Source organism: Pseudophryne corroboree, chromosome 1 (assembly GCF_028390025.1).
Source record: "Pseudophryne corroboree isolate aPseCor3 chromosome 1, aPseCor3.hap2, whole genome shotgun sequence".
In the NCBI taxonomy this organism is placed as follows: domain Eukaryota; kingdom Metazoa; phylum Chordata; class Amphibia; order Anura; family Myobatrachidae; genus Pseudophryne; species Pseudophryne corroboree.
In genome coordinates this window covers 687,575,879-687,584,405 of record NC_086444.1, presented here as the reverse complement: position 1 = coordinate 687,584,405, position 8,527 = coordinate 687,575,879, and the positions used below count along the sequence as shown (strand labels likewise).

At 36.6% G+C, this 8,527-nt stretch overlaps 1 pseudogene; it reads right to left on the bottom strand.

Moving 5' to 3' along the window:
• Window positions 1–6,513: 6,513 nt before the first annotated feature.
• LOC134935704 (5S ribosomal RNA) lies at window positions 6,514–6,633 on the bottom strand (annotated as a pseudogene).
• Window positions 6,634–8,527: the final 1,894 nt, after the last annotated feature.

Genomic DNA, 8,527 nt, shown 5'->3' with positions numbered 1-8,527 from the left:
ACCAATGTGTATGTCCTTGCCAAAGAAAGATATTGGCAAGGAAAAGCTGTCCTGTACATTTGCATTTTTCTCCCAAACTAACAACACTAGAGAAATTTTTTTAAAGCATTCTGTTAGGCCTTGTTCTACACTGCATAGCCCTGAATTTACCAATGTGTATGTCCTTGCAAAAGAAAGATATTGGCAAGGAAAAGCTGTCCTGTACATTTGCATTTTTCTCCCAAACTAAGGACACTAGCGAGAAAATATTTAAGCATTTTACGTTAGGACTTAATCTACAATGCATAGCCGTGAATTTACCAATGTGTATATCCTTGCAAAAGCAAGATATTGGCAAGGAAAAGCTGTCCTGTACAATTGCATTTTTCTCCCAAACTAACGAAAGTAGAGAGAAAATTTTAAAGCATTCTGTTAGGCCTTATTCTACACTGCATAGCCGTGAATTTACCAGCGTGTATATCCTTGCAAAAGCAAGATATTGGCAAGGAAAAGCTGTCCTGTACAATTGCATTTTTCTCCCAAACTAACGAAAGTAGAGAGAAAATTTTAAAGCATTCTGTTAGGCCTTATTCTACACTGCATAAACCTGAATTTACCAATGTGCATGTCCTTGCAATAGAAAGATATTGGCAAGGAAAAGCTGTCCTGTACATTTGCATTTTTCTCTCAAACTAAGGACACTAGAGAGAAAATGTGAAAGCATTCTGATAGGCCTTGTTCTACACTGCAAAGCCCTGAATTTACCAATGTGTATGTCCTTGCAAAAGAAAGATATTGGCAAGGAAAAGCTGTCCTGTACATTTACATTTTTCTCCCAAACTAAGGACACTAGAGAGAAATGTGAAAGCATTCTGTTAGTCCTTATTCTACACTGCATAGCCCTGAATTTACCAATGTGTATGTCCTTGCAAAAGAAAGATATTGGCAAGGAAAAGCTGTCCTGTACATTTACATTTCACATTTCTCTCTAGTGTCCTTAGTTTGGGAGAAAAATGCAAATGTACAGGACAGCTTTTCCTTGCCAATATCTTTCTTTTGCAAGGACATACACATTGGTAAATTCAAGGCTATGCAGTGTAGAATAAGGCCTAACAGAATGCTTAAATTTTTTCTCTCTAGTGTCCTTAGTTTGGGAGAAAAATGCAAATGTACAAGACATTTTCCTTGCCAATATATTTCTTTTGCAAGGACATACACATTGGTAAATTTAGTTATATGCAGTATAGAATAAGGCCTAACAATGCTTTAAAATTTTCTCTCTAGTGTCCATAGTTTGGGAGAATAATGCAAATATACAGGACAAATTTTCCTTGCCAATAACTTTCTGTTGCAAGGATATACACATTGGTAAATTCAGCGCTATGCAGTGTAGAATAAGGCCTAACAATGCTTTAAAATTTTCTCTCTAGTGTCCTTAGTTTGGGAGAAAAATGTAAATGTACAGGACAGCTTTTCCTTGCCAATATCTTTCTTTTGCAAGGACATACACATTGGTAAATTCAGGGCTATGCAGTGTAGAATAAGGCCTAACAGAATGCTTTCACATTTCTCTCTAGTGTCCTTAGTTTGAGAGAAAAATGCAAATGTACAGGACAGCTTTTCCTTGCCAATATCTTTCTATTGCAAGGACATACACATTGGTAAATTCAGGGTTATGCAGTGTAGAAAAAGGCCTAACAGAATGCTTTAAAATTTCCCTCTAGTGTTGTTAGTTTGGGAGAAAAATGCAAATGTACAGGACAGCTTTTCCTTGCCAATATCTTGCTTTTGCAAGGACATACACGCTGGTAAATTCACGGCTATGCAGTGTAGAATAAGGCCTAACAGAATGCTTTCACATTTCTCTCTAGTGTCCTTAGTTTGGGAGAAAAATGCAAATGTACAGGACAGCTTTTCCTTGCCAATATCTTTCTTTTGCAAGGACATACACATTGGTAAATTCAGGGCTATGCAGTGTAGAATAAGGCCTAACAGAATGCTTTCACATTTTCCCTCTAGTGTCCTTAGTTTGGGAGAAAAATGCAAATGTACAGGACAGCTTTTCTTTGCCAATATCTTGCTTTTGCAAGGACATACACATTGATAAATTCAGGGCTATTCAGTGTAGAATAAGGCCTAACAGAATGCTTTCACATTTTCTCTCTAGTGTCCTAAGTTTGAGAGAAAAATGCAAATGTACAGGACAGCTTTTCCTTGCCAATATCTTTCTTTTGCAATGACATACACATTGATAAATCCAGGGATATGCAGTGTAGAATAAGGCCTTACAGAATGCTTTAAAATTCTCCCTCTCGTGTCCTTAGTTTGGGAGAAAAATGCAAATGTACAGGAGAGCTTTTCCTTGCCAATATCTTTCTTTTGCAATGACATACACATTGATAAATCCAGGGATATGCAGTGTAGAATAAGGCCTAACAGAATGCTTTAAAATTTTCTCTCTAGTGTCGTTAGTTTGGGAGAAACATGCACATGTACAGGACAGCTTTTTCTTGCTAATATATTTATTTTGCAAGGACATACACATTGGTAAATTCAGGGCTATGCAGTGTAGAATAAGGCCTAACAGAATGCTTTAACATTTTCTCTCTAGTGTCCTTAGTTTGGGAGTAAAATGCAAATGTACAGGACAGCTTTTCCTTGCCAATATCTTTCTTTTGCAAGGACATACACATTGGTAAATTCAGGGCTATACAGTGTAGAATAAGACCTAACAGAATGCATTAAAATTATCTCTCTAGTGTCCTTAGTTTAGGAGAAAAATGCAAATGTACAGTACAGGTTTTCCTTGCCAAAATTTTTATTTTGCTAGGACATAGACATTGGTAAATTCAGGGCTATGCAGTGTAGAATAAGGCCTAACAGAATGCTTTAACATTTTCTCTCTAGTGTCCTTAGTTTGGGAGAAAAATGCAAATGTACAGGACAGCTTTTCCTTGCCAATATCTTTCTTTTGCAAGGACATACACATTGGTAAATTCAGGGCTATGCAGTGTAGAATAAGGCCTAATAGAATGCTTTAACATTTTCTCTCTAGTGTCCTTAGTTTGGGAGAAAAATGCAAATGTACAGGACAGCTTTTCCTTGCCAATATCTTTCTTTTGCAAGGACAAACACATTGGTAAATTCAGGGCTATGCAGTGTAGAATAAGGCCTAACAGAATGCTTTAAAATTTTCTCTCTAGTGTTGTTAGTTGGGAGAAAAATGCGAATGTACAGGACATCTTTTCCTTGCCAATATCTTTCTTTTGCAAGGACATACACATTGATAAATCCAGGGCTATTCAGTGTAGAATAAGGCCTAACAGAATGCTTTCACATTTTCTCTCTAGTGTCCTTAGTTTGAGAGAAAAATGCAAATGTACAGGACAGCTTTTCCTTGCCAATATCTTTCTATTGCAAGGACATACACATTGGTTTATTAATGGCTATGCAGTGTAGAATAAGGCCTAACAGAATGCTTTAACATTTTCTCTCTAGTGTCCTTGGTTTTGTAGAAAAATGCAAATGTACAGGACAGCTTTTCCTTGCCAATATTTATCTTTGCAAGGTCATACACATTGGTAAATTCAGGGCTATGCAATGTAGAATAAGGCCTAACAGAATGCTTTAAAATTTTCTCTCTAGTGTCGTTAGTTTGGGAGAAACATGCAAATGTACAGGACAGCTTTTTCTTGCTAATATATTTATTTTGCAAGGACATACACATTGGTAAATTCAGGGCTATGCAGTGTAGAATAAGACCTAACAGAATGTTTAAAAATGTTCTCTCTAGTGTCCTTAGTTTGAGAGAAAAATGCAAATGTACAGTAGAGCTTTTCCTTGCCAATATCTTTCTTTTGCAAGGACATACACATTGATAAATTCAGGGCTATTCAGTGTAGAATAAGGCCTAACAGAATGCTTTCACATTTTCTCTCTAGTGTCCTAAGTTTGAGAGAAAAATGCAAATGTACAGGACAGCTTTTCCTTGCCAATATCTTTCTATTGCAAGGACATACACATTGATAAATTCAGGGCTATTCAGTGTAGAATAAGGCCTAACAGAATGCTTTCACATTTTCTCTCTAGTGTCGTTAGTTTGGGAGAAACATGCAAATGTACAGGACAGCTTTTTCTTGCTAATATATTTATTTTGCAAGGACATACACATTGGTAAATTCAGGGCTATGCAGTGTAGAATAAGACCTAACAGAATGTTTAAAAATGTTCTCTCTAGTGTCCTTAGTTTGAGAGAAAAATGCAAATGTACAGTAGAGCTTTTCCTTGCCAATATCTTTCTTTTGCAAGGACATACACATTGATAAATTCAGGGCTATTCAGTGTAGAATAAGGCCTAACAGAATGCTTTCACATTTTCTCTCTAGTGTCCTAAGTTTGAGAGAAAAATGCAAATGTACAGGACAGCTTTTCCTTGCCAATATCTTTCTATTGCAAGGACATACACATTGGTAAATTCAGGGTTATGCAGTGTAGAATAAGGCCTTACAGAATGCTTTAAAATTCTCCCTCTCGTGTCCTTAGTTTGGGAGAAAAATGCAAATGTACAGGAGAGCTTTTCCTTGCCAATATCTTTCTTTTGCAATGACATACACATTGATAAATCCAGGGATATGCAATGTAGAATAAGGCCTAACAGAATGCTTTAAAATTTTCTCTCTAGTGTCGTTAGTTTGGGAGAAACATGCAAATGTACAGGACAGCTTTTTCTTGCTAATATATTTATTTTGCAAGGACATACACATTGGTAAATTCAGGGCTATGCAGTGTAGAATAAGACCTAACAGAATGCTTTCACATTTTCTCTCTAGTGTCCTTAGTTTGGGAGTAAAATGCAAATGTACAGGATAGCTTTTTCTTGCCAATATCTTTCTTTTGCAAGGACATACACATTGGTAAATTCAGGGCTATGCAGTGTAGAATAAGGCCTAACAGAATGCATTAAAATTATCTCTCTAGTGTCCTTAGTTTAGGAGAAAAATGCAAATGTACAGTACAGGTTTTCCTTGCCAAAATTTTTATTTTGCTAGAACATAGACATTGGTAAATTCAGGGCTATGCAGTGTAGAATAAGGCCTAACAGAATGCTTTAACATTTTCTCTCTAGTGTCCTTAGTTTGGGAGAAAAATGCAAATGTACAGGACAGCTTTTCCTTGCCAATATCTTTCTTTTGCAAGGACATACACATTGGTAAATTCAGGGCTATGCAGTGTAGAATAAGGCCTAACAGAATGCTTTAACATTTTCTCTCTAGTGTCCTTAGTTTGGGAGAAAAATGCGAAAGTACAGGACAGCTTTTCCTTGCCAATATCTTTCTTTTGCAAGGACATACACATTGATAAATTCAGGGCTATTTAGTGTAGAATAAGGCCTAACAGAATGCTTTCACATTTTCTCTCTAGTGTCCTAAGTTTGAGAGAAAAATGCAAATGTACAGGACAGCTTTTCCTTGCCAATATCTTTCTATTGCAAGGACATACACATTGGTAAATTCAGGGTTATGCAGTGTAGAATAAGTCCTTACAGAATGCTTTAAAATTCTGCCTCTCGTGTCCTTAGTTTGGGAGAAAAATGCAAATGTACAGGAGAGCTTTTCCTTGCCAATATCTTTATTTTGCAAGGACATACACATTGATAAATTCAGGGCTATTCAGTGTAGAATAAGGCCTAACAGAATGCTTTCACATTTTCTCTCTAGTGTCCTAAGTTTGAGAGGAAAATGCAAATGTACAGGACAGCTTTTCCTTGCCAATATCTTTCTATTGCAAGGACATACACATTGGTAAATTCAGGGTTATGCAGTGTAGAATAAGGCCTAACAGAATGCTTTCACATTTTCCCTCTAGTGTCCTTAGTATGGGAGAAAAATGCAAATGTACAGGACAGCTTTTCTTTGCCAATATCTTGCTTTTGCAAGGACATACACATTGGTTTATTAATGGCTATGCAGTGTAGAATAAGGCCTAACAGAATGCTTTAAAATTTTCTCTCTAGTGTCCTTGGTTTTGTAGAAAAATGCAAATGTACAGGACAGCTTTTCCTTGCCAATATCTATCTTTGAGAAGAATACCAAATAAGAAAAATGGAAAAAGAAGTAGACTCTTGTTTGGGAGCACTCTTAACTCAGAGGAACTAAGTTGTATACATGTCTTAGGCTGGTAAAATCATGAGTTTAATAAATTCCTGTTAAAATATATAGAATTAACGGAGTTCAAAAATTTTTCTGTGTGATTCAAGACTATTATGCAAAAATATCTATGTCAATTTAATAAGTAATTAGCAAAAATTGCTATAGTATAATGTAAGCCGGAAAAACTTTAGAATTCACAAAAAAGAGGGGGAAAGGGGGGAAAAAAGAAGAACACCTACTAGTCTCAAAGGTGTCTGTCAGATGAATATATGACCATCATTCATACTGCAAAAATCCCAAATGGAAAAAGTAGTTGCAGGGAATTAAATCATGGGTCATATGAATCCGAGTACCCATCTGTGACTTAGGATTGGGCAGCAAAATTTATTTGCAGTACCAGGATGTTCCAAGGTGGTCTCCCATCCGAGTACTGGTCCGGCCCTCCACTGCTTAGCTTCCAAGATCGGAAGAGATTGGGCATCTCCAGTGGGGTATGTCCGCAATTTCTTAAGCTAGCCCTTTCATTTGTCACTTAATATTGGAAATGGAATCGTTCATATTTTCAACAAGAAAAATGAAATTTACGGCTATGCAGTGTAGAATAAGGCCTAACAGAATGCTTTCACATTTTCCCTCTAGTGTCCTTAGTTTGGGAGAAAAATGCAAATGTACAGGACAGCTTTTCCTTGCCAATATCTTTCTTTTGCAAGGACATACACATTGGTAAATTCAGGGCTATGCAGTGTAGAATAAGGCCTAACAGAATGCTTTCACATTTTCCCTCTAGTGTCCTTAGTTTGGGAGAAAAATGCAAATGTACAGGACAGCTTTTCCTTGCCAATATCTTTCTTTTGCTAGGACATACACATTGGTTTATTCATGGCTATGCAGTGTAGAATAAGGCCTAACAGAATGCTTTAAAATTTTCTCTCTAGTGTCCTTGGTTTTGGAGAAAAATGCAAATGTACAGGACAGCTGTTCCTTGCCAATATCTTTCTTTTGCAAGGACATACACATTGATAAATTCAGGGCTATGCAGTGTAGAATAAGGCCTAACAGAATGCTTTCACATTTTCCCTCTAGTGTCCTTAGTTTGGGAGAAAAATGCAAATGTACAGGACAGCTTTTCTTTGCCAATATCTTGCTTTTGCAAGGATATACATGCTGGTAAATTCACGGCTATGCAGTGTAGAATATGGCCCAACAGAATGCTTTCACATTTCTCTCTAGTGTCCTTAGTTTGGGAGAAAAATGCAAATGTACAGGACAGCTTTTCCTTGCCAATATCTTTCTTTTGCAATGACATATACATTGGTAAATTCAAGGCTATGCAGTGTAGAATAAGGCCTAACAGAATGCTTAAAATGTTTCTCTCTAGTGTCCTTAGTTTGGGATAAAAATGCAAATGTACAAGACATTTTCCTTGCCAATATATTTCTTTTGCAAGGACATACACATTGGTAAATTTAGGGCTATGCAGTGTAGAATAAGGCCTAACAGAATGCTTTAACATTTTCTCTCTAGTGTCCATAGTTTGGGAGAAAAATGCAAACGTACAGGACAGCTTTTCCTTGTCAATATCTTTTTTTTGCAAGGACATACACATTGGTTTATTAATGGCTATGCAGTGTAAATAAGGCCTAACAGAATGCTTTCAAATTTTCTCTCTAGTGTCCTTAGTTTGGGAGAAAAATTCAAATGTACAGGACAGCTGTTCCTTGCCAATATCTTTCTTTTGCAAGGACATACACATTGGTAAATTCAGGGCTATGCAGTGTAGAATAAGGCCTAACAGAATGCTTTCACATTTTCCCTCTAGTGTCCTTAGTTTGGGAGAAAAATGCAAATGTACAGGACAGCTTTTCCATGCAAATATCTTTCTTTTGCAAGGACATACACATTGGTAAATTCAAGGCTATGCAGTGTAGAATAAGGCCTACAGAATGTTTAAAAATGTTCTCTCTAGTGTCCTTAGTTTGGGAGAAAAATGCAAATGTACAAGACATTTTCCTTGCCAATATATGTCTTTTGCAAGGACATACACATTGGTAAATTCATGGCTATGCAGTGTAGAATAAGGCCTAACAGAATGCTTTAAAATTTTCTCTCTATTGTCCATAGTTTGGGAGAAAAATGCAAATGTACAGGACAGCTTTTCCTTGCCAATATCTTTATTTTGCTAGGACATACACATTGGTTTATTCATGGCTATGCAGTGTAGAATAAGGCCTAACAGAATGCTTTAAAATTTTCTCTCTAGTGTCCTTGGTTTTGGAGAAAAATGCAAATGTACAGGACAGCTGTTCCTTGCCAATATCTTTCTTTTGCAAGGACATACACATTGGTAAATTCAGGGCTATGCAGTGTAGAATAAGGACTAACAGAATGCTTTCACATTT